Genomic DNA, 25,068 nt, shown 5'->3' with positions numbered 1-25,068 from the left:
AATGTTACAAATCAACAACACTATAACAGAAAAAGAATGTCTTTGGTAATATGACACCAAACCAGATGCAGGAAGCTCAGTGTACATCAAGCAGAATAAATACTAAAATACTTACACCCAGGCATATCATAATGAAACTACAGAAGAATAGATGAGAAAATCTGAAAAGAATCAAGAAAAAAAGAGAGAAGGAAAAATAAACCTACCTAGAGAGGAGCAAAATAAGAATTACATTGAACTTCTCTTCAGAAACCATGCAAGCAAAATGAGTAGAGTGAAATACTGAGTGTTAAAAGAAAAAAACACCAACCTAGAATTCTGTATCCAGCAAAATTATCCTTCAAATGTGAAAAAGAAATACTTTCTCTGACAAACAAAAATTGAGAGAACTGAAAACCTACTGACCTGCCTTGCAAGAAATGTTAAAAGAAGTTCTTCAGACAGAAAGAAAATTACATAGGTCAGAAACATGGATTACATAAAGAAATGACGAGCATAAGAGAAGGAATACATAAAGGTAAAATTAAATCTCTTATTTTTCTTACTCTTAATCGAACAGACAATGTGTTCAAAGCAATATATTTTGTGATCACAGCTTATAGATAAATTAAATGAATGACAGAAATGCTATAAGGCATGTGAGAGACAAATTAGGAATATTCTGTTATAAGGTACTTGTAGTATCCATGAAGCAGTGTAGTGTTATTTGAAAATGAACTTGGATTAGCTATAAATGTATAATTGCAAACTCTGAGCAACCACTAAAACAAAAGTTTTTTAAGAAATATAATGATATATTAAGATAGGATAGAAAATGGAACAATATAAAATGCTCAATTAAAATGAGAGAAAGCAGAAACAGAGTGGAAGAGCAAAATAAAGAAAAAATAAACCAAAAACCCAAGAACAAGAGCAAGGAATAGAAAACAGTTAAAAATATGGTAAATATTAATTCAAGTATGTCAATAATTACTTTAAATGTCAGTGATCTAAATATACCAATTAACATGAAGCAAAAGACAAGACCCAACTATAGGTTGTCTGCAAGAAACCCACTTATAAAGGCATAGATATATTAAAGGAAAAGGGATGAAGTAAGATACACTATGCTAACACTAATCAAAAGGAAACTAGAGTAGCTATATTAATTTCAGAAAGAGCTGACTTCAAAGCAAGGAAAATTTCCAGCAATAAGGAGAAACAGTATATAATGATAGAGGGTCAATTCTCCAAGAAGATATAACTATCCTTATACACATGCAGCTAACAACAGAACAAAATACTTGAGGTAAAAACTAGTAGAACTGCAAAAAGAAATATATAAATTTACTATTATATCTGGAGATTTCAATACCCCTCTATGAGTAACTAATAGAACCAATAGGCCGAAAATCAGTAAAATATCATAGAACTGAATAGCACCATCAATCAACTGGATCTAATTGACATCTATAGACTACTTCATCCAACAACAGCAGAATACACATTCTTCTCAAGGTCAAAGGGAACATTCACCAAGAAAGACTACATTCTGGACCAGGAAACACACTTAACAAATTTAAAATAACACATTATATGAACTATGCTCTCAGACCACAATAAAATTAAACTAGAAAATAATAACAGAAGATAACCAGAAAATCCCCAAGTATTTGGAGAGTAACAACATACACAAATAATACATGAGTCAAACAAAGTGCTGAGGAATTTTTTAAAAATTTTTAACTAAATAAAAATGAAAATAAAGCATCAAAATTTGTGGGATACAGCAAATGCCATACTACATTTTCTGTCTGAGAGAGAAACTTATATAACACTGGATGCATATATTTAAACAGAAGAAAGCTAAAGTCAATCACTCAAGTTTCTGCCTTAGGAAACTAGAAAAAGAACAAATTAAGTTCAATATAAGCAGCAGAAAAGAAATAATAAAAATCAGAGAAGAAATCGGTGAAATTGGAAACAGGTAAACAGTAGAGAAAATCAACAAAACTAAAAGCTGATTCTTTGAAAAGATCAACAAAATGAATAAACCCCTAGCCAAGCTTCCCAAGGAGAAAAGGAAAAAAGAAGCAAATTACTAATATCAGATATGAAAGAGGGGCCATCACTAGCAATCCTACAAACATTAAAATGATAATAAAGAAATATTATGAATAGCTCTATGCCCACAAATTTGCTAACTTAGAAGAAATGGACCAATTCGTTGAAAGACACAATCTACCAAAGCACACACAAGGAGAAATAGATCATCTGAATAGGCCTGTATTGATCAAAGAAACCGAATAAACAATCATCTTCCAATAGAATACTTTAAGTCAATTATACTTCAAGAAAAAATAAAGAAAAGAAAAAAAAGGAAAAAATGTGTTCAACATGGTTTTTCCTTCCTTCCTTCCTTTTTTTCTATGGAGCTGCAGGAGTAGCTGGGGAGGAGGGGAAGGGATTCCTCTAGGTTCTCAAGCATCTATAAATCAAAAAAATAAACACTACATAGAAAGTGAAGACTGTGAACCATAAAAGAAATCAAGTATATCCATACCCTACCATCATGCTCACTTCAGAAAAGGTTATTTCATTTTCTGAACTCAGCTGATACAGTGCAGCAACAACACATTCTTCTAACTTTAAATGAATTAACTGACCTGAAGCATGTCTCCCTTCTAAATACAATATTCAAACTAAAAAATAAAATATGTAAGTCAGAGAGATAGGCTAATTCCATGTTTACCTAATATCTTCATTAATGATCTTCACCCAAGTAAACAAAGCATAAATTAAGTCAGAATAAATTCACAAGTCAGAATCTATCAGATCAGCACTTAAAGCATTCTATTTCTTTTTTCAATTATTTCACTCCAACAAAATGAATACCAATATGGTATATAGCAGACACTCAACAATTACAGAACTTTAGAACCTGAGAGCTAGAAAGGCCCTCAGAGATCCATTCCTCTTCTCTTCTTCCAGACCTCCCATTTTACCCATTGAGAAACTAACAGCTGGAAAAGACAGTAACTTTCCCAAGCTAGTTAACAGGACAGAAACTAGAACCAAGGCACCTTGATTTCCATATTGGTATTCTTCTCACTACACGTCATGCTGTTGTCAAGAACTCTGATGAGCCTGAGATTCCTACATGCAAGCTAAGCAATCAGCCATGACAGTTTCATGGATACTGAGAACCAAAACCATCTAGCCACACGCAGATTGAACACTGAGGAACACTGAGGATCGAAACCATATACTCCTTGTACTGCATTGAATACTGTCCCCCCAAAATTTATAAACATTGGAACATGTGAATTTGACCGTGTTTGGACATAGGGTGTTTGCAGATGTAGTCAAGGTAACATGAGGTCCTACTGGATTAGGGTGGGCCCTAATCCAGTGACTGGCATCCTTATAAAAAGAGGGAAATTTGGACACAGATATAGAGTGAAGATCACCATGTAAAGATGGAGGCAGAGATTACAGTTATGCTGTCACAAGCCAAGAAACACCAAGGCCTGCTTAAAAATACCAGAAGCTAAAAGAGAGAGGAAAGAATTCTTCCCCTAGAGGCTATTATTTTAAGCCATCGATTGTGTGGTACTTCGTTATAGCATCCCTAGGAAACTAATACACCTACACACAAACACATCTTTCTGTGTACATTAGCCTGACTTTACTAGTCCAATGCCTTCATTAGTATACTCTACTATTCCAGGAGATTCTTGCAGGGACATAACTTGATTGTTCATTACAGAAGCTTCAGGAAAGACGCATCAACTCTTCAACAGAAAGCATCAACAGTTTTTAAAATCCTTGCATTGCTGTTTTGACCAATTCTACTGTAAATTGTTATATCATGATACTTCTTCAATCTTAATCAAGCCCGATCACCACCACTGCAAACTCAAATTAAATCAAACTTCAAATTCTAAAATTTTTACCTTGACTTTGCCCCTCTAAGGCACTACCGAAGTTCTGTCAAGGTGGTGTTCTCCTTTACTGCAGTAAGCAATAAACTCAGCTTTGTTTTATCAATAGGTTGTGTTAGTGATATTTGGTGAGCCAGCATCAGATAATCCTGGCAGAAAATATGACACTCCTGGGTCACAGATAAAGAAAAGTTTACTACTCAAAACAATAGCAGTAGCCAGTGTATCATCTTTTGCATTGGTTCCCAAAGCTCTAATCCCTAAAGGGCAATACAAGGAGAGCCAGGTGATGCCTGCACACACAGTGAGTTACATTACAGGAGAAGAAAGCTGAAGCTTATGAAACACCAATATTTTAAAGGAGTTGCAAGCAAATGTACCCCACCTACTCCCCAGAGGGATTATCTTGACTATCCTGGACAGCAAGGAAATCTGCCCTCTGTCCTTATGGTAATACAATTTCTATCTTCCCAGGCTGTTGGCTATGCAAATTTCCTTGAGAAGATTGCCCTCAACAAAAGCTGCCAATGCCTCTGCTCAGAAGATGTGCTGAAGCACAAGAGACTCATGGCGAATCATCTCCCAGTAGGTGTCTCCTCTGTCCTAAGGGGCTAAAGACACTAACTTCAGGATGAAGTTAGTGTAATACAATGAGTAGAAAATGTTCCAGGAAGAAAAAAAATTAGAGCAAAGAGGTATACTTCCTGTATAACTTAAAACCACTTTGAGTCTCTTAAACATGGCTTTAACTCTCTTAACATGGCTTTACATCAAATATCCAAAAGTAAATAATTATATGTTTGATTCCTATTTTTATTTTAAATTATTCCATTTCTAAAACAGTATATTGAACAAGTTTTTTTTGCTAATTTTCTAGGCTCAGTAGTGCTCATGAAAAAAAAGAAAACTGTTTGGCATTTCTGAACTTCACCAATTATACCTGTAAATATGATTATTAAATGAAATCCTCCAGAGCCGAATATAATTCACATTTTAGGGTCCTTAGATTTTAAACAAGAAATCTAAGGTCCATATCTATCTAAAGTTTGTAAAAATGTTGGTCTTATTTAAATATTATACATTTTAAATTAAGCCAAATAAAAATTTTTGAGGCTGCTGAAAAATAAAAAATAATTTCTTAGATTTTTCTAGCTATATATTCAATATTAGCATATTTTTTGCATCTGTTTGAAAATTAAGATCATATCTCATACCATTTCAATAGTAACCTGTTTTAACTTAAAATCAATTGAAAAAGAAATTAAAAGTGAGTTTTGTAAATCAACAATTTTAAATTGAGCAATTTAACTTTATTCCAACCCTAAGATCAAGCAATGATCCCATGAGGAAGAGAGGCAGGATGATGAGTAAAATGAGCACTACATAACATGTCTCCAGCTATCTGTGTGACTAAAAGCATATCACCTCACCTCTCTGGGTCTCCATTTTCCTATTTACAAAAAAACAACAGGCATTAGACTAAATGTTCAAGGTCAATTTTGCTTAAGAGTTCTATAAGGAGTACAGCTTTCACAGTTCTGATTCTATTTTCTCATGATTTCAGAAAACTGACTTCCTACTTCTTGCCCTGACAATCTTGAAGAATCCATGGATGAAATGTGCTCTAGTGAACTCAAAGTAGCCCACTAATGGGTGGGACTAAGTCATTCATTCAGCAAGTAATAATACTTGCTGTAGGAATATTTACTCAGAAAGCACCAAAATCTAAAATGATCCTTGCCATCAAGAAGTTCAATCTGCTATTTGAGAACTCAGAAGTAAGTATGTACATTAAATTCTAATAAACTTTAGGAAATATATGATATTTGTCTTAAAAATTTATGCCATGCTCTTTGGCAAATGGAATCTGTATTGCCAGATGCTAGTTATTCATCCCTTTTCTAATATTTGACCTTCAGTAATATTTTTGATGTTGTATTATAAAAGTTATGCCAATTGACTTTTCACGCCCAACCTTTGTCCTCTTTACATATATTTTTAAAATAGGAGAATTCTTATAAATACTTGTCTTTTCTAAACAGGTGACTCTCGGAGCTACCTATATTGTGAGGGTTAACTATATAAAAACCTGTAGATTTCTGATCTAACTGTATACTCAAGAAAGCTACCTGATTTTTCAATAATCAGGAAACACCATAAGTTTCAATACATCCCCTGTCTAATAATTTTGCACCACCTCTCCTTTACTCAAAATGAACATAAATTTTAGGTATCTTCCCCTACCCACAAGATGTGTTAACTTTTTTCTAGTTTACTTTTAATGACATTTTAAAAAAGAAATGCAACCCCAACCCATAAAGGCAACAAATCATCTTGGTCTCTTAATAACAACAACAAAAAGTAACATTCTTTTAATAAGGAATATATAATCAGGGCTTCCCTGGTAGCGCAGTGGTTAAGAATCCGCCTGCCAGGGCTTCCCTGGTGGCGCAGTGGTTGAGAGTCCGCCTGCTGATGCAGGGGACGCGGGTTCGTGTCCCGGTCTGGGAAGATCCCACATGCCGCGGAGCGGCTGGGCCCGTGAGCCATGGCCGCTGGGCCTGCGCGTCCGGAGGCTGTGCTCCGCAGCGGGAGAGGCCACAACAGTGAGAGGCCCACGTAACGCAAAAAAAAAAAAAAAAAAAAGGAAAAAAAGAATCCGCCTGCCAATGCAGGGAACATGGGTTCAAGCCCTGGTCTGGGAAGATCCCAAATGCCACGGAGCAACTAAGCCTGTGCGCCACAACTACTGAAGGCCGCGTGCTCTAGGGACCACATGTTGCAACTACTGGGCCCACGTGCCGCAACCACTGAGCCCGCGTGCCACAACTACTGAAGCCCACATGCCTAGAGCCCGTGCTCTGCAACAAGAAAAGCCACCTCAATAAGAAGCCTGCACACGGCAATGAAGAGTAGCCCCCACTCACCGCAACTAGAGAAAGCCCACGCACAGCAATGAAGACCCAATGCACCCAAAAATAAATAAAATTAAATTTAAAAAAATATTTTAAAAAAAGAATATATAATCACATTTTTATTTTAAAATGTATGGCTCCATAGTAAACAGTGGAACTTATTCCTGAATTGTAAGGAGAGTATAACACACAAAAATTAATGTATTGTGTTGGCCAAAAAGTTCATTCGAGTTTAAGTAAAAATAAAAGAAACATTTTTCATTTTCACCAAGAACTTTATTGAACAACATATTCATTAACCAAGAGAACTCTTTGGCCAACCCAATAATATGCCACATCAACAAAATAAACGAAAAACTCATATATGATCATCTTGATGCATAAAACGCTTTTGACAAAATACAACATCCTTTCATGATAAAAACACTCAACTAAATAGGAATAGAAGGAAACTACCTTAACGTAATAAAAGCCATGTATGAAAAACCCACAGCAAACATACTCAATGGTCAAAGACTGAAAGCTCTTCCTCTAAGATCAGGAACAAGGTAAGGATGCCCACTTTCACCACTTCTATTCGACATAGTACTGAAAGCTCTAGCCAAAGCAATTAGGTAAAAAAAAAAGAATAAAAGGCATTCAAACTGAAAAGGACAAAGCAAAATTATCTCTGTTTGCAGATAATGTGATCTTATACATAGAATACCCTAAAGACTCCACAAAAAACAGCTGTTAGAACTGATAAATGAATTCAGCAAAGTAGAAGGATACAAAGTCAAAGACAAAACTCAGGTGCATTTCTATACACAATGAACAATCTGAAAAGGAAATTACAAAAATAATTCTATTTACAGTAGCATAAAAAAGAATAAAATACTTAGGAAATAACTTAACCGAGGAGGGAGAGATTTGTACAATGAAAACTACAAAATATTGCTGAAAGAAATTAAAGAAGACATAAATAAATGGAAACACATCTATGGTCATATACTGAAAGACTTAATATTGCTAAAATGTCAATACTACCCAAAGCAATCTACAGATTCAATGCAATGCTTATATCAAAATCCCAGTGACTTTTGTACAAGTAGAGAAAAACCTATCCTAAAATTCACATGGAATCTCCAGGGACCCTGAATAGCCAAGACAATCTTGAAAAAGAACAGAAAAACTGGAGGATTCACACTTCCTGATTTCCATATTTTACTACAAAGCTATAGAAAACAAAATAGTGTGGCAATGGCATAAAGACAGAAACAGAGAGCTTAGAAGTAAACTCTCATACATATGGTCAAATGATTTTTGATAAGGGTGTTAAGACCATTCAATGAGAAAAAAGAACAGTCTTTTGAACAAATGATGCTGGGAAAACTGGATATCCACATACCTAATATCATATAAAAAATTAACTCAAAATGGATAAGTATCTAAATGTAAGACCTAAAATAATAAAACTCTTAGAAGAAACAAAGGGCAAAAGCATCATGACATTGAATTTATTAATAATTTTTTGGATGGGGGACACCAAAGACATACATAAAAAAAGTGAAAAACAAGACAAATTTGATTTCATGAAAATTAAAAATTTGGGGCATCATAAGATACTACCCACAGAGTAAAAAGGCAACCCACAGAATAGAAGAAAATACTTGCAAGTCATATATCTGATAAGTGATTATTATCCAGAATATGTAAGAACTCCTAAAAATCAATACAACAGCAACAAAAACAACAAAAAACCAGCACAACTCAAAATTGGACAAAGGACTTGAAAAGACATTTCTCCAAAGAAGATATATAAATTACCAATATGAAATGCCATGAAAAGATGCTCAATGTCACCAATCATTAGGGAAATGCAAATGAAAACTATAGTGTGATACCACCTATTAAGATGGCTACTTTGGGCTTCCCTGGTGGCGCAGTGGTTGAGAGTCCGCCTGTCGATGCAGGGGACACGGGTTTGTGCCCCGGTCTGGGAAGATCCCACATGCCACGGAGCGGCTAGGCCCGTGAGCCATGGCCGCTGAGCCTGCACCTCTGGAGCCTGTGCTCCGCAGCGGGAGAGGCCACAACAGTGAGAGGCCCGCATACCGCAAAAAAAAAAAAAAAAAAGATGGCTACTTTAAAAAATAAATAAATAATAGAGAGATAAACAAATAAATAAACAAACAGAAAATAATAAGCATTGGCAAGGATGTGGAGAAGTTGGAACCCGTGTATTACTAGTAGAAATGTAAAATGGTACAGCTCCTGTGGAAAACAGTATGGTGGTTTCTCAAAAAATTAAAAACAGAATTGTATGATGCAGCAATTTCACTTCTGAGTATATACTCAAAAAGAAATGAAAGCAGGGTCTTGAAAAGATCTTTGTACACTCATGTTCATAGCCGCATTATTCACAGTAGCTACAACATGGAAGCAACCCAGCTATCCATCAACTGATGAGTGGATAAAAAAATGTGGTATATACATACAATGAAATATCATTTAACCTTAAAAAGGAAGGAAATTCTGCAATATGCTACAAACGGGTGAATCTTGAGCACATTATGCTAAGTGAAATAAGTCAGTCACAAAAAGACAAATACTATATAATTCCACTCATATAAGTACTTAGAGTAGTCAAAACAATAAAGTATCATGGTGGTTGCCAGGGGTAGGGGGGAGCAGATAATGGAGTTACTGTTTAATGGGTATAGAGTTTCAGTTTTACAAGATGAAAAGTCATGGGGATGGATGGTGGTGATGGCTGTACAACAATGTGAATGTATTTAACACCAGCAATAAAAAAGAATGAACTACTGGTACACACAACATGGGTGAATCCAAATGCATTATGCTAAGTGAAAGAAGCCAGATTTTAAAAGCTACCCACTAAATGATTTCATTTAAATGATATACTGGAAAAAGCAAACAACAAGGACAAAAAACAGATCTGTGATTGCTAGGGATTGAGGTGGAGAGAGAGGTTGACTACAAAAAGGCAACGTGAGTGAATTTAAAAGATTATGGTAAAGAATATACATTTGTCAAAACTCACAAACTGAACAAAAAAACAAATAAATAAAAATTTGAGTGTATAAATGAAATACGAACAAGAACGAAACTTTTTTTTTTTTTTTTTTTTTTGCGGTATGCGGGCCTCTCACTGCTGTGGCCTCTCCCGTTGCGGAGCACAGGCTCCAGACACGCAGGCTCAGCAGCCATGGATCACGGGCCTAGCCGCTCCGCAGCATGTGGGATCTTCCCGGACCGGGGCACGAACCCGTGTCCCCTGCATCGGCAGGCGGACTCTCAACCACTGCACCACCAGGAAAGCCCAAGAATGAAACTTTTAAAAGCTACTAAAAATTTCAAAAAATTTTAAGATGAGGTGTTTATTTCAGCATCAAATATGCCACACAACGATGCCAAAAGTACAGTGTACCATATTCAGCCACAGCTTGTTTTATCTGGCCCTTACTTTAAAGTAAAAAACTATCAAATAGGAAATAAAATATTTTTCCATTTTATACACTGCAGATTGTACATAGTAGGTAGCATAGTAGGTACATAATTCAATAGAGTTTAGATTGACTTGGCCCTTCTACTTCACTGGTACATACATATGTAGCTTTAAATACAAAATTATCCATATCTCAAAATATGAACATATAATTGGAACAGAGAAGTACTGTCCACAAAATCTACTAACCTGAATTTGATCAGCTAATCAATGAAGGCAGTAGAGCCCTTTATTGTGAATGGAAACACCATCAGGGTCATGGGTGCCCTCTTAGCAAAAGCAGCAACCTAGAACAAATAAACAAACAAACAATATATATATATATATATATATATATATGAACTTCAGCCCCACTCAAACTTCAGTTACCATTATTATACTTTTTTTTAAAGTCCCTTTTTTTCCCCTTATGTAGCCAGACATAACATGTAAAAATTTTACATATTCACTTATTCTGAAAGCTTTGCCTTTCAAATCCCAATAAGGAACAGGTTTTCATTTTGCAAATTATATTCAAACACAGTAACGCTCAGTGTCTTAATTTGCTTCATAGTTCATCTTAAAATAAGTCAGCACCTATAAAACTTGCCTTGTGAACACAGTGTTCTTTAATTTTGTCTACTTAATATACAGGTCAATCAGAAACATCTCTCTTTTCGGACCAATGCTCAAAATCTTCTACATTCACACACCTCAATTAGCTCTACAACCTAATTTTTGACTATATTCTATACGAACTTCCATTCAAGCCGATTTAATTTGCTTGCTTTCCACAGAACAATTTTGTCATTCTCAGCTGTCACCCTGTAACACACCATTCCTTCCTTTTAGAAGATGGACTTTTTCTCCCTTATCCTCTTTGTCAATCAATGGACATCCATCAACTTTCTCAAAATCCAGCCCCCATTCCTCCCACAGAGATGATATAATCATTCTGTACTCCATCAATCTCTGCAAGAATATTTTGCTGCCTTTTATATGTTATCTCATGTAGTATTCTGATTAGCAACACTATCTCTTACTTCTTTTGTCACTGCTTTTCCATCATCTAGTACCATGTTTGACATACAGAAAGTAATCACTATGACCAACAAGTGAAATGGTCTTAATGAAGGTTCACACATCATATATTCACTGAGTATGTACATGTGTGCAACTCACCAAGTAGAAAAACTCAAAAATAACATAAAAACACAATACACTCTATAGAAACGTGTTTCTGCCAGTTAATTTACTGTTGTTACAACATGAGATTATTCTCAGGTTAACATTATTATTAATTGTGAGAAGCAGTCTTTCTCCAATGACATCAAAGCCTACTGAAACCAATTTCTGGAGATTAGAAGTAATATAGAAGTATCATCACCAGCTCCATCTCCTCAAAAGTAATCCAACTATTTTCGTTTTAAATTCCAAGAGTCAAAAATTAATCCTGAGACAGAAGAGTCTATAAAAACATTTAATAAGTAATTCCAAACCAAAAATAAGCACATTTGTATATTGCCTTACTATTTGGGAGGGTGCCTGCCAGACATTGGTGGGGGACCCCAATGCCCAAGGAGATGGGAAGAACCCCCAAGCGAACCAGTAGGACCTGGGGGAACTGAGGGGGGAGGAGAAATGGAGGCCGACAGGACCAGCGCCCCTGAGGGGTGGGTGACATGGGGGAAGGGTTCCCATGCCTGGAGGGACCCTTGGGGGCTCCAATCAGGGGGGAGCAGGCCCAGCGTTTCCCCTTCCCAAACAGGTGGGAAAGTCTGCCCAGCTCTGAGGGTCCTATTCCATCAGAGGTCCCCTCCCGGCCAGGTTGGTCCTGGGGGCGAAGGGGGGAGAGAACAGGAGAGGCAGGTGGGAGGGCCCCTCCAGGACCAGAGGAGCAGAGGAAAGGAGCGGAGGGCGTTTGCCCCACCCACTCAGGCTCAGGGAGCCTGCTGAGCAGTCCCCCACCTTCCAAAGCAACCTCCAGGAAGCATGGGCCCTGGGGGCATAGGAGGGAGGGCAGGAAGATCAGGAGAGGCAGCTGGGAGTGGACCTCCAGGACCAGAGAAGCAGGAGAGGAGTGGAGGGCGTTTGCCAGGAAGCCTGCTAAGGTGGGGTCACCCACCCTCTGAGACCAGAGGTGTGAGGCACGCCTGAGCCTCTTCTATTCTGTTGAGCCTAAGCCCCACCCCCCACATCCCCCAGGGCCTTTTCCAGCCCTGTGGGCCCTTAGCATTGGCCCCGCCCACTGCCCAAACCTCACCCCTGCTTAGGCCCCACCCTCCCCAGCCAAGGCCTTTCCAACATTTTTATTTCTCCTCCTCTTTTTTACTGTGGTTCTGTTTTACTTTCCAATTATTGTTTCAGCTATATTTTTATTTTTATTTTTTTTCTAACATACCTGTTAGTTCCCTAGTCTAATTTTATTGTTTATATTGTTATTGTTCTCCCCTCCCCTTTTTTTTTTTTTTGCCACCCCAGTTGGCTTGCAGGATCTTGGTTCACGAGCCAGGGATTGGGCCGAAACTCCTGCAGTAGGAGCTCAAAGTCCGAACCACTGGACTAACAGACAACCTCAGACCCCAGGCAATAGTCATCAAAATGAGGTCTCCGAGAGGTCCTCATCTCAGCACCAAGACCCAGCTCTACCCAACAGCCTAGAAACTCCAGTGTTGCAAGCCTCAAGCCAAACAACCAGTAAGACAGGAACACAATCCCACTCATAAAAAAAAAGGAAAAAAAAATGAGACACCAAAATAGTATGTCACAGATGAAGGAGCAAGGTAAAAACCTACAAGAACAAATAAATGAAGAGGAAATAGGCAATCTACCTGAAAAAGAATTCAGAGTAATGATAGTAAAGATGATCCAGAATCTCAGAAATAGAATGGAGGCACAGATTGAGAAAATACAAGAAATGTTTAAAAGAGATCTAGAAGAACTAAAGAAAAACAAACATAGATGAACAACACAATAACTGAAATGAAGGGATCAATAACAGAATAACTGAGGCAGAACAACAAATAAGTGAGCTGGAAGACAAAATGGTAGAAATAACTGCCAAGGAGCAGAACAAAAAAAAAAAGGATGAAAAGAATTGAAGACAACTTCGGAGACCTCTACGACAATTCTAAACACACCAACATTCGAATTATAGGGGTCCTAGAAGAAGAGAAAAAGAAAGCGTCTGAGAAAATATTTGAAGAGATTATAGTGGAAAACTTCCTTAACATGGGAAAGGAAATACTCACCCAAGTCCAGGAAGCACAGAGAGCCCCATACAGGATAAACCCTAGAAGAAACACACCAAGACACATATTAATCAAACCAACAAAAATTAAATTCAAAGAAAAAATATTAAAAGCAGCAAAGAAAAAATAAAAAACAACATACAAAGGAATCCCCATAAGGTTACCAGCTGATTTTTCAGCAGAAACTCTGTAGGCCAGGAGGGAGTGAGAGAATACAGTTAAAGTGATGAAGAGAAAAACCTACAACCAAGATTACTCTACCCAGCAAGGATCTCATTCAGATTCCACTGAGAAACAAAAAGCATTTCAGAAAAGCAAAAGCTAAGAGAATTCAGCACCACCAAACCAGCTCTACAACAAATGCTAAAGGAACTTCTCTAAGTGAGAAACACAAGAGAAGAAAAGGACCTATAAAAACAAACCCAAAACAATTGAGAAATCGTAATAGGAACATACATATGGATAATTACCTTAAATGTGAATGGATTAAATGTGCCAACCAAAAGACACAGACTGGTTGAATGGATACAAAAACAAGACCTGTATATATGTTGTCTACAAGAGACCCACTTCAGACATAGGGACACATACAGAGTGAAAGTGAAGGGAAGGAAAAAGATATTCCATGCAAATGGAAACCAAAAGAAAACTGGAGTAGCAATACTCATATCAGATAAAATAGACTTTAAAATAAAGAATGTTACAAGAGACAAGGAAAGACACTACATAATGATCAAGGGATCAATCCAAGAGGAATATATAACAATTATAAATATATATGCACCCAACATAGGAGTACCTCAATACATAAGGCAAATGCTAACAGCCATAAAAGAGGAAATCGACAGTAACACAATAATAGTGGGGGACTTTAAACACTTCATTTAAACCAATGGACAGATCATCCAGAAAGAAAATTAATAAAGAAACGCAAGCTTTAAATGACACAACAGACGAGATAGATTTAATTGATGTTTATAGGACATTGCATCCGAAAACAGCAGATTACACTTTCTTCTAAAGTGCACACAGAACATTCTCCAGGATAGACCACATCTTCGGTCACAAATCAAGCCTTGATAAAGTTAAGAAAACTGAAATCATATCAAGCATCTTTTCGGACTAACGTGTGAGATTGGAAATTATTTGCAGTAAAAGAACATGAAAAACACAAACACATGGAGGCTAAACAATATGCTACTAAATAACCAAGAGATCACTGAAGAAATCAAAGAGGAAATCAAAAAATACCTAAAGCCAAATGACAACGAAAACACGATGATCCAAAACCTATCTGATGCAGCAAAAGCAGTTCTAAGAGGGAAGTTTATAGCATTCAATCTCACCTCAAGAAACAAGAAAAACCTCAAATAAACAATCTAACCCTACACCTAAAGCAAGTAGAGAAAGCACAAAAAAAACCCCAAAGTCAGTAGAAGAAAAGAAATCATAAATATCAAAGCAGAAATAAATGAAATAGAAACGAAGAAAACAATAGCAAAGATCAATAAAACTAAAAGCTAATTCTCTGAGAAGACAAACAAAATTGATAAACCCTTAGCCAGACTCATCAAGAAAATAAGCAAGAGGATACAAATCAATAAAATTAGAAATGCAAAAGGAGAAATCACATCTGACACCACAGAAATACAAAGGATTATAAGAGACTAGTACAACTATATGCCAATAAAATGGACAACCACAAAGAAATGGACAAATTCTTGGAAAGGTACAGTTTTCCAAGACTGAACCAGAAAGAATTAGAAAATATAAACAGACCTATCACAAGTAATGAAATTGAAACTGTAATTAAAAATCTTCCAACAAACAAAAGTCCAGGACCAAATGGCTTCACAGGCAAATTCTACCAAACATTTAGAGAAGATCTAACACCTATCCTTCATCAAACTCTTCCAAAAAAGTGCAGAGGGAGGAACACTCCAAAATTTGTTCTACGAAGCCACCATCACCCTGATACCAAAACCAGAAAAAGATATCACAAAAAAATTACAGATCAATATCACTGATGCAAAAATCCTCAACAAAATACTAGCAAATACAATCCAACAACATATTAAAAGGAACATACACCATGATCAAGTGTGATTTATCTCAGGAATGCAAGGATTCTTCAATATATGCCAATCACAATGTGAAATACCACATTAACAAATTTGTGAAATACCACACTAACAAATTAAGGAATAAAAACAGTATGATCATCTCAATAGATGTAGAAAAAGCTTTTGACAAAATTTAACACCCATTTATGATAAAAACTCTCTAGAAAATGGGCATAGAGGGAACCTACCTCAACATAATACAGGCCATATATGACAAACTCACAGCCAACATCGCTCTCAATGGTGAAAAACTGAAAGCATTTCCTCTAAGATCAGGAACAAGACAAGGATTCCACTCTCGCCACTCTTATTCAACATAGTTTTGGAAGTCCTAGCCACGGCAATCAGAAGAAAAAGAAATAAAAGGAGTACAAATTGGAAAAGAAGAAGTAAAACTGTCACTGTTGGCACATAACATGATACAGCACATAGAAAATCCTAAAGGTGCCACCAGAAAACTACTAGAACTAATCAACGAATTTGGTAAGTTGCAGGATACAAAATTACTGCACAGAAATCTCTGGCATTCCTATACACTACCAACGAAAAATCAGAAAGAGAAATTAAGGAAACAATACCATTTACCATCACAACAAAAAGAATAAAATACCTAGGAATAAACCTACCTAAGGAGGCGAAAGACTTGTACTCAGAATAAAACAATGATGAAAGAAATCAAAGATGACATAAACAGATGGAGAAATATACCATGTTCTTGGATTGGAAGAATCAATATTGTGAAAATGATACTACCCAAAGCAATCTACAGGTTCAATGCAATCCCTATCAAACTACCAATGGCATTCTTCACAAAACTAGAACAAAAAATTTTACAACTCATATGGAAACACAGAAGACCCCAAATAGCCAAAGCATTCTTGAGAAAGAAAAACGGAGCTGGAGGAATCAGATTCCCTGACTTCAGACTATACTACAAAGCTACAGTCATCAAGACAGTATGGCACAAAAACAGAAATATAGATCAATGGAACAGGATAGAAAGCCCAGAGGTAAACCCATGCACATATGGTCACCTAATTTACGACAAAGGAGGCAAGAACATACAATAGAGAAAAAACTGTCTCTTCAGTAAGTGGTGCTGGGAAAACTAGACAGCTACATGTAAAAGGATGAAATTAGAACACTCCCTAACATCATACACAAAAATAAACTCAAAATGGATTAAAGACCTAAATGTAAGACCAGACGCTATAAAACTCTTAGAGGAAAACATAAGAAAAACACTCTTTGACCTAAAACCACAGTGAGATCTTTTTTGACCCACCTCCTAGAGTAATGGAAATAAAAACAAAATTAAACGAATGGGACCTAATGAAACTTAAAAGCTTTTGCACAGCAAAGGATATCACAAACAAGACAAAAAGACAACCCTCAGAATGGGAGAAAATGTTTGCAAATGAAGAAATGGACAGAGGATTAATCTCCAAAATATACAAACAGCTCATGGAGCTCAATATCAAAAAAACAGGGAATTCAATTTAAAAAATGGGTGGAAGACCTAAATAGACATTTCACCAAAGAAGACAATACAGATGGCCAAGAGGCACATGAAAAGATGCCCAACATCACAAATTATTACAGAAATGTAAATCAAAACTACAATGAGGTATCACCTCACACCTGTCAGATGGCCATTATCAAAATACCTAGAAACAATAAATGCTGGAAAGGGTGCGGTGAAAAAGGAACCCTCCTGCACTGTTGGTGGGAATGTAAATTGATACAACCACTATGGAAAACAGCAGGGAGGTTCCTTAAAAAACTAAACATAGAACTACCATATAACCCAGCAATCCCACTACTGGGCATATACCCTGAGAAAACCATAATTCAAAAAGAGACATGTACCACAATGTTCACTGCAGCCCTATTTACAATAGCCAGGACACAGAAGCAACCTAAGTGCCCACTGACAGATGAATGGATAAAGATGTGGCACATATATACAATGGAATATTACTCAGCCATAAAAAGAAACGAAATTGAGTTATCTGTAGTGAGGTGGATGGACCTAGAGTCTGTCATACAGAGTGAAGTAAGTCAGAAAGAGAAAAACAAATATCATATGCTAATACATATATATGGAATCTAAAAAAAAAAAATGGTACTGATGAACCTAGTGGCAGGGCAGGAATAAAGACGTAAACATAGAGAATGGACTTGAGGACATGGCGGGAGGGGGAAGCTGGGGCGAAGTGAGAGTAGCATCGACATACATACACTACGGAATGTGAAATTTAGTTAGTGGGAAGCAGCATCATAGCACAGGGAGATGAGCTTGGTCCTTTGCGATGACCTAGAGAGGTGGGATAGGGGGAGGCTCAAGAGGGAGGGGATATGGGGATATATGTACGCATATGGCTGATTCACTTCACTGTACAATAGAAACTAACACAGTATTGTGAAACAATTATACTCCAATAAAGATCTACTAAAAAAAGCTGTTATTCTGAGACAGAACAGCCTATAAAAACATTTAATAAATAATTGCAAACCAAAAATAAGGACATTTGTATATTGCCTTATTATTTACATTATCTCATCTGATAGTTCTCATTGAAAAGGACAAACCACTGCCAAGTCAACTACTCCCAGGGCCCATAAACAGACAATTCCTAAATAGCCATTAACTATAAAATCAGTTAAGGCTCATTGCGATTCCTTCCTAAAATTTCACCCTAAGGTCTTTACCAACCTCCCACAATAATCCAGTATCATGGGATTTATGCTTCTAGCCATTATGGAGTAACTGGTACCGCATTTCTCTTCAAACAGTAAACAACTGAAAAACTGGACAAAATATAGGACGCAACAGTCTCCAGACAATGGAAAACAATTAGTATAGATCTGCATTCTCTGAGAGAGGGAAACAAGCTAGATAAGCCTAAATGCACCTTGACTTTCTGCTAAGAGACATGTTATAGACACTACTGCAGGCAGGGAGATTCAAAGCAGAGCACAGCAGTGTCACTAACGTGAAAAGACAAAGATCAGAGTTCAGAAGGTATAGGTGGCAGGAATTATTGGAATAATGTATCAGAGAGGAGGGAGTAATGCAGAAAAAAGCTCCACACATCTTCTCTTGAGTCTTTGACTTAATACTAATTTGCACATATTTGGGGGAAATTCCATAATGCAAGAGGAAAAAAAAATCTGCTGAGGAGCTTAAAAAATGAACAATTCAAGGTTCATACAGAGCTAGGGAAATTTGAGTTGCAACTAACCAGAGGAGAGGGACCTTGTATACTCTGGACAATAAGTAGAGACCTCAGCAGGGCTAAATTAGTCCCAAAATAAAGATTAATCTATAATGATACCAGCAGAGCTTAAAAACGAACCCTGAAGGAACAACCTGATCTTCAACCTAACATCTGTAACCAGATGGTTAGCTAAATGGAAAACCTCGTAATTCACAGGGCATCAGGTAAAGTATTCATAAAAGTTCTGCCTCAGGAATACAGCAAAATTACATTAAATGGTCCCAGTAAGGAATACCTTAAAGGATTAAATACTTCCCAAGTAACTTAAATACATTCCAGAAAAAACGTCAAGAATATTTACAGGAATACAAAAATATCCAGCACCCAACAAGGTAAAATTTACAATGTCTTCTTTTCCATGCCTGACAAGCATTAACTAATTTGCCAAGCAGGTTGTGGCGGAGGGGAGGGGTGGGGAGGCAAGAAAATAGAGCCAAATGAGGAGAAATATCAATCAAAACCAACCCAGAAATGACAGTTTTTATAGAACTAGGAAACTAGGATTTAAAGTTATTATAAATGTATTCCATATGCTCTAGAAGCTAGAGAAAAGATTGAGTGTAATTTAAGTTAAAACATAGAAAAAGGACCCAAATCGAACATCTAGAAATGAAAACTACAATGTTAGAGATGCTCTGCCTGACACTCAGTGAATTGTATTTTCCACCCTGTCTGATGGATTCAGGCTCTATTCCTGACATTGTGTGAGCTCTGTATTGTTCCCTCAATTCCTTTTGGGAGGTTCTTCCTTGACCTCAAGCAGTTTCCTCACAGGTCTGTACTGATAAGTACTCAACTGAATTCTTGGAAGGGACTTCTGCAGATGTGCAAAATTCTCTTGCAGCTCTCTCCTCTCTGGTACTCTGCTCTCTGAACTCTAGCTGCCTTGGCTCCTTAGGCTCCCAGCACCATCTCCTCATTTCAGGGAGATCTCTAGGCTCCTCTGGGGTTCTACTGCCTTAGCCCATGCCTAGAAACACTCTCCAGGCTAGAGCAAGCATAGGTCTCATCTAATCTGTTTCCTGTCTCTCAGGGATCGATGTCTTTTGTTGCCTGATGGCAAATGCCTTCAGAACTGTTGTTTCATGTTTTTTGTCTAGTTAGCTGTTTCAAGTAAAAAGATACCAATCCGTTAGTCCAACTTGGCTGGAAGCACTATCTTAATTATTTTAAAGGGAGACCATGAATTAAACCAACTTTGTGATAGCACTGAAAGCTGAAATTTTCTGAAAATTAGATGTATTCGGTTAACAACACTCACATGTTAATAAGTTATCCTGAACCATATAATAAATGCATACTATGTGGTAGAAAAGCACAGTAACCATGAAAGTGAAATAGGCAATACCAGCTGAGTGTAAAGAATAAATGGCATTCAGTAATCAGAAATAAAAAGTCAACACAAGGAAAAACTAATTTGAGGAAAGATTTCTCTCAAAGAAAGAAATGTACATGGGAATACATAACCAAGGATGCAGCATATGATTTCATATATGCTCAAATCAAATGTATGGAGAAAATTATTCATTTAAGAGGAAATGCTATATTTGCTTATCAGTGGCATTGGAATTCAGGTCAAATGTTACAAGATCTGCTGTAAACTAATCAAAGGTGAAGATACTAAAGGAAGAGAAGCAAAACAAATAAGTCTTCAGGAGAAATACAGTAGAACCAAATGAACATCTTACTCTCCCCCTGACAGGTAAAGGAAAACATAAAGAAAGAAAAATCCTTTAGAAGACATTTAAAGAAAGAACTGTAAGAAAAAAGGTTAGGAATTAAAGGTTTTATTTTCAATCTCTGCTGTTGAACAGAGTCAGTCATTTTTATCCATATAGAAGGAAAAAGACTGTGAGCTAAACTGAACATACTCTGAGTAGGAAAAGAAAAAACAGCACATGGCCCGTTGATTCTTATCGTCAAAGAAACACAACTGTCCTGTTCTAAAAAAGGAAACTACACACACAAAAAATCATCACATATGAAATGAACAAAAAACTAAATTTGTGGGAAAATCATGTTTAACAGATGACAAAAGAAATTCTGTCAGGGATGAAACTGGTCACTTTTAAGAAAAAGAGAAGAGAGGTTCTACATGTTTATATAAAAAGGTATTTACCCATAGGTAGTGAAGCTGTGAACACATTTAAATTAAAAATCTAAGTATAGCGCTTCCTTGGTGGCGCAGTGGTTGAGAGTCCGCCTGCCGATTCAGGGGACACGGGTTCATGCTCTGGTCCGGGAAGATCCCACATGCCGCAGGGCGGCTGGGCCCGTGAGCCATGGCCGCTGAGCCTGCGCGTCCGGAGCCTGTGCTCCACAACGGGAGAGGCCACAACAGTGAGAGGCCCACGTACCGCAAAAAAAAAAAAAAAAAAATCTAAGTATAACTCAGGCAATGCAGAGCCTTATAACACTGATGATCCCAAGACCATTCTAGGCTGGACTTCAAACAAGGAGGTAATGTTGTATAGATGAGACCACCAGACTGAAGTGGGAAAGGGTAGGAGTCGGGACAGCCTACAGGAGGCTGTTTGCTAGGAATAATTTTACTACTAGAAATTTGTCAATCTCTCTATAGTATGGCTTATAGTATGGCTTAGATTTGAAAAGCAGTAAGATAGGACCTCAACGTCTTTTAGCTATGGATCAACATTAAGAGAGAAAACACACAGAGGTAGAAATAAGCCCCAAAGGAGAAGAAAATACTATGTTGTACCACTCTCTTTCCCTCTTCTTTCCCTGTAGCATTAATTAATATGCTAATGAATCTGGTATAACAAGGGAAGTTGCTCCTTTTAGCGTACTTTGTAAATGGGCAAATAGACATCACTAAAGTAGGTGATATTAAGAAATATGGGCCCAGGGGCCAGGGCCTCTGTGACGATCAGCTGCCCCACCAGAGGTAAGGAAGATTTGAGTTTGCAGTCTTCAACTGGGAACAGCTTTGGGTTTTAGCTTTCTCCAGGCCACTTAGAGTAGTTCACGGCAAATCTTTTAATTAAAGCATGGAACACGAAAACAGAAAACTTCAGCTAGTGCTTTAGTCTCATAAGAAATTCTACAGGCATGTGTCTTATAAGCAGTATATGGCAGAATTTGAAGCCAATCTGAGAGTCTCTGTTTTTCAGTAGAAATTTCAAGCATTATTTTTGACTACTACTTACTACTGAATGTTCAGTTGGTGAAACTGAAGGTCTTTCACTCTGAAGGAATAAATCAAGAAGAAGGTCATGGATGGCTGAGATTAAATGGAGCTCCCAAAAGGTTGTACAGTGTCTAGCAGCTAGAACCTGAGGCTCGCGTGCTCCTGAGGGGCTGTGAATGGATGGCCCCGGCCCTCCTGAGCACCCCACCCTTCCGAGTAGGATGTCACTGCGATCCCCCAAATGGAGCCTCCTGCTGCTGTTGCTCCTGAGTTTCCTGGTGATGTGGTACCTCAGTCTGCCCCCACTACAATGTGACAGAACGCGTGAACTGGATGTACTTCTACGAGTATGAGCCCATTTCCAAACAAGACTTCCACTTCACACTTGGAGAGCATTAGAACTGCTCTCATCAAAACCCATTTCTTGTTATCCTGGTGACCTCACACCCTTCAGATGTGAAAGCCAGACAGGCCATTAGAGTTACTTCGGGTGAAAAGAAGTCTTGGTGGGGATATGAGGTTCTTACATTTTTCTTATTAGGCCAACAGGCTGAAAGGGAAGAAAAATTGTTAGCATTATCCTTAGAGGATGAACACCTCCTTTATGGTGACATAATATGACAAGATTTTTTATAGACACGTACAATAACCTGACCTTGAAAACGATTATGGCATTTAGGTGGGTAACCGAGTTTTGCCCCAATGCCAGGTACATCATGAAGACAGACACTGATGTCTTCATCAATACTGGCAATTTAGTGAAGTATCTTTTAAATTTAAACCACTCAGAGAAGTTTTTCACACGTTATCCTCTAATTGATAATTAGTCCTATAGAGGATTTTACCCAAAAAACCCATATTTCATACCAGGAGTATCCCTTCAAGGCGTTTCCTCCCTACTGCAGTGGGTTGGGTTAGTATATATCATGTCCAGAGATTTGGTGCCAAGAATCTATGAAATGATGAGTCAAAACCCGTCAAGTTTGAAGATGTTTATGTTGGGATCTGTTTGAATTTATTAAAGGTGTACATTCATATTCCAGAAGACACCAACCTTTTCTTTTTATATAGGATTCATCTGGATGTCTGTCAACTCAGATGTGTGATTGCAGCCCATGGCTTTTCTTCTAAGGAAATCATCACATTTTGGCAGGTTATGCTAAGGAACACCACATGCCATTATTAATTTGACATTCTACCCAAAGGCTAGAGAAGGGAGGGATACTTTGTGGAAAACGTTAAAGTTAGGACTGTGAAATCTCCAATGGAAAACTCGTGGGAAGGTCACTGTGTGGCTTACACGGAACTGAAACTCATGGAAGAGCCCATAGACTGGAGACTGGAGGGTTGCACTTGACCTGTGATTTATTTTGACAACAATCAAGTCAGCCCTTTTAAAGATGATATTCAGAGGAATTAATAAACATTTTATGAAGGAATGGGAGGTTTCTGTTAATAAAACTAATAGGACCAAACAATTTGAAGATGTCATTCCATAGACTAGAACTTCTTAAAAGGGTTTCATTGAATTATAAGCTCATTTGTCCATAACAACAAAGCAGTGTGGAGTATTTTTCATTGAACAATCTAGTCAGTTCAAGGTTTTGTGTATATCTTACATGGATTACCAGTTTTTTTAATATACAGTTCTGTGGAAAACAACTGAAGCTATACCAAACAAAATTTCATCTGTTTTTGGTCATTCACAAGATACTTCAAGATGTTGCAGTATTTCAGAGTTAATATCAATTATTATTTAATATTACTTAGAGTTTTGCACTTCCTGGGTGTTTGAATGTTATGGTTGTTTCAATACTATATAAACAGAATAGTGAAAATCACTCTTTAAATTTTTTCCAATTACTTCTCTGATGAGTTTATTATGAATAGCTCCATTAATGTGAAGTCATTGGTCATTATTGTATATCAGTAATCTCTTGGACTTCCGATAAGTATTTTGTCATGGTAAAATAGAGAAGAATGAAAGCAAGAAGATCTGACTTATTGTCTTGTTTTTAAAACTATAATCCCCATTGTGTTTAGGTGTCACTTCATTGGTCTCATTTTTCCACCTGGAAATTAGGAATAATATAGAATGCCAGGCAGCATATTTCCTTTTGGAAAGGACTCTGAAGCCAAAAAGAAAAGAGAGAACGTGATGGCCAGAAAGAATATTATGAAAGGAGTGTCATATTTCAGTGCTTGAGTTGGAAAGAGAAGACTAAAGATTCAAGTGTCGTTGTTAACTGCTCCATGTGTTTTCTCATTAACAATCAGTTTGAGAATAAAAAGGAAAAGGGAAAAAAAACCTGATAACCAATATGAATTTGAAAAATAAACAAAAAACTGAAAAGCCTGTTTTGTCCACTGTTTCAATAAAAATGAATTCATTATTCTAAAACTGTTAAACTCATATTTATTGGTAAGCAAATATTTACTATAATGATCCTGAAATGTAACATTACTTTGAAGCAATATAAAAAACCAAGTTAGGAACTAGAAGTCTTCACTACTCCCTCTCATATTCTGAAGTTGTCTACCTTGACAACATAAACTAGTAGTGCATCAGTTTTACTCTATCGATCTTCTTACCAGTTAATAGGGCCCAGTTAAATTTTTATTCATATTTTGGCCTAGGTAAATTTGTAAGTTCTGTTTGACATTATAATGTCAATTCCCTTTTATTCTTCTCCTCCTCCAGCCAGCCCTATTTGCCAAAAATCATTGAAACAGAAATTTAAGTGACTTCTGTCATCCTTAGTTCATAAATTTGTTCAGATAAGCTTTGCAGAATCACCTAAAATAAAAATAAGATTTCTGAAAAATTAGAAAAGAAGATTATATCTGTATCTATTACAGTCAATATCCTTTTATAGTTCTAATCCTTTCAGCTAGTCTGAAATCAGAAGGCAAAGTAGTACAATTTCCATCGTTTATAAC

General features: G+C 37.0%; 1 protein-coding gene and 1 pseudogene across 11 annotated transcripts in view; one reads left to right on the top strand and one right to left on the bottom strand.

Moving 5' to 3' along the window:
* Positions 1–25,068, bottom strand: part of FUT8 (fucosyltransferase 8) — a 352,458-nt gene that overhangs the window by 276,672 nt on the left and 50,718 nt on the right. For 3 of the 10 annotated variants that reach the window (XM_081229288.1, XM_081229286.1, XM_081229295.1), the window contains exons 2-3: positions 13,577–13,617; positions 10,536–10,633 (exon numbers count right to left, since the gene is read on the bottom strand). The exons of 3 other annotated variants lie outside the window; for them this stretch is intronic. The gene's annotated coding sequence lies outside the window, so the exon portion shown is untranslated. The remainder of the gene's footprint in view (positions 1–10,535; positions 10,634–13,576; positions 13,618–25,068) is intronic. 4 more of the 10 variants (XM_081229292.1, XM_081229291.1, XM_081229290.1 and 1 more) reach the window with 2 other exon arrangements.
* LOC308614097 (UDP-GalNAc:beta-1,3-N-acetylgalactosaminyltransferase 1-like) lies at positions 22,462–23,046 on the top strand (annotated as a pseudogene). Its single transcript has one exon. The product of its transcript is annotated as a UDP-GalNAc:beta-1,3-N-acetylgalactosaminyltransferase 1-like (transcript).

The sequence above is a fragment of the Mesoplodon bidens genome (genome assembly GCF_964165515.1).
Source record: "Mesoplodon bidens genome assembly, chromosome: 3".
NCBI lineage: Eukaryota > Metazoa > Chordata > Mammalia > Artiodactyla > Ziphiidae > Mesoplodon > Mesoplodon bidens.
The sequence above is the reverse complement of the archived record's forward strand: the minus strand, read 5'-3'. Positions and strand labels throughout refer to the sequence as shown.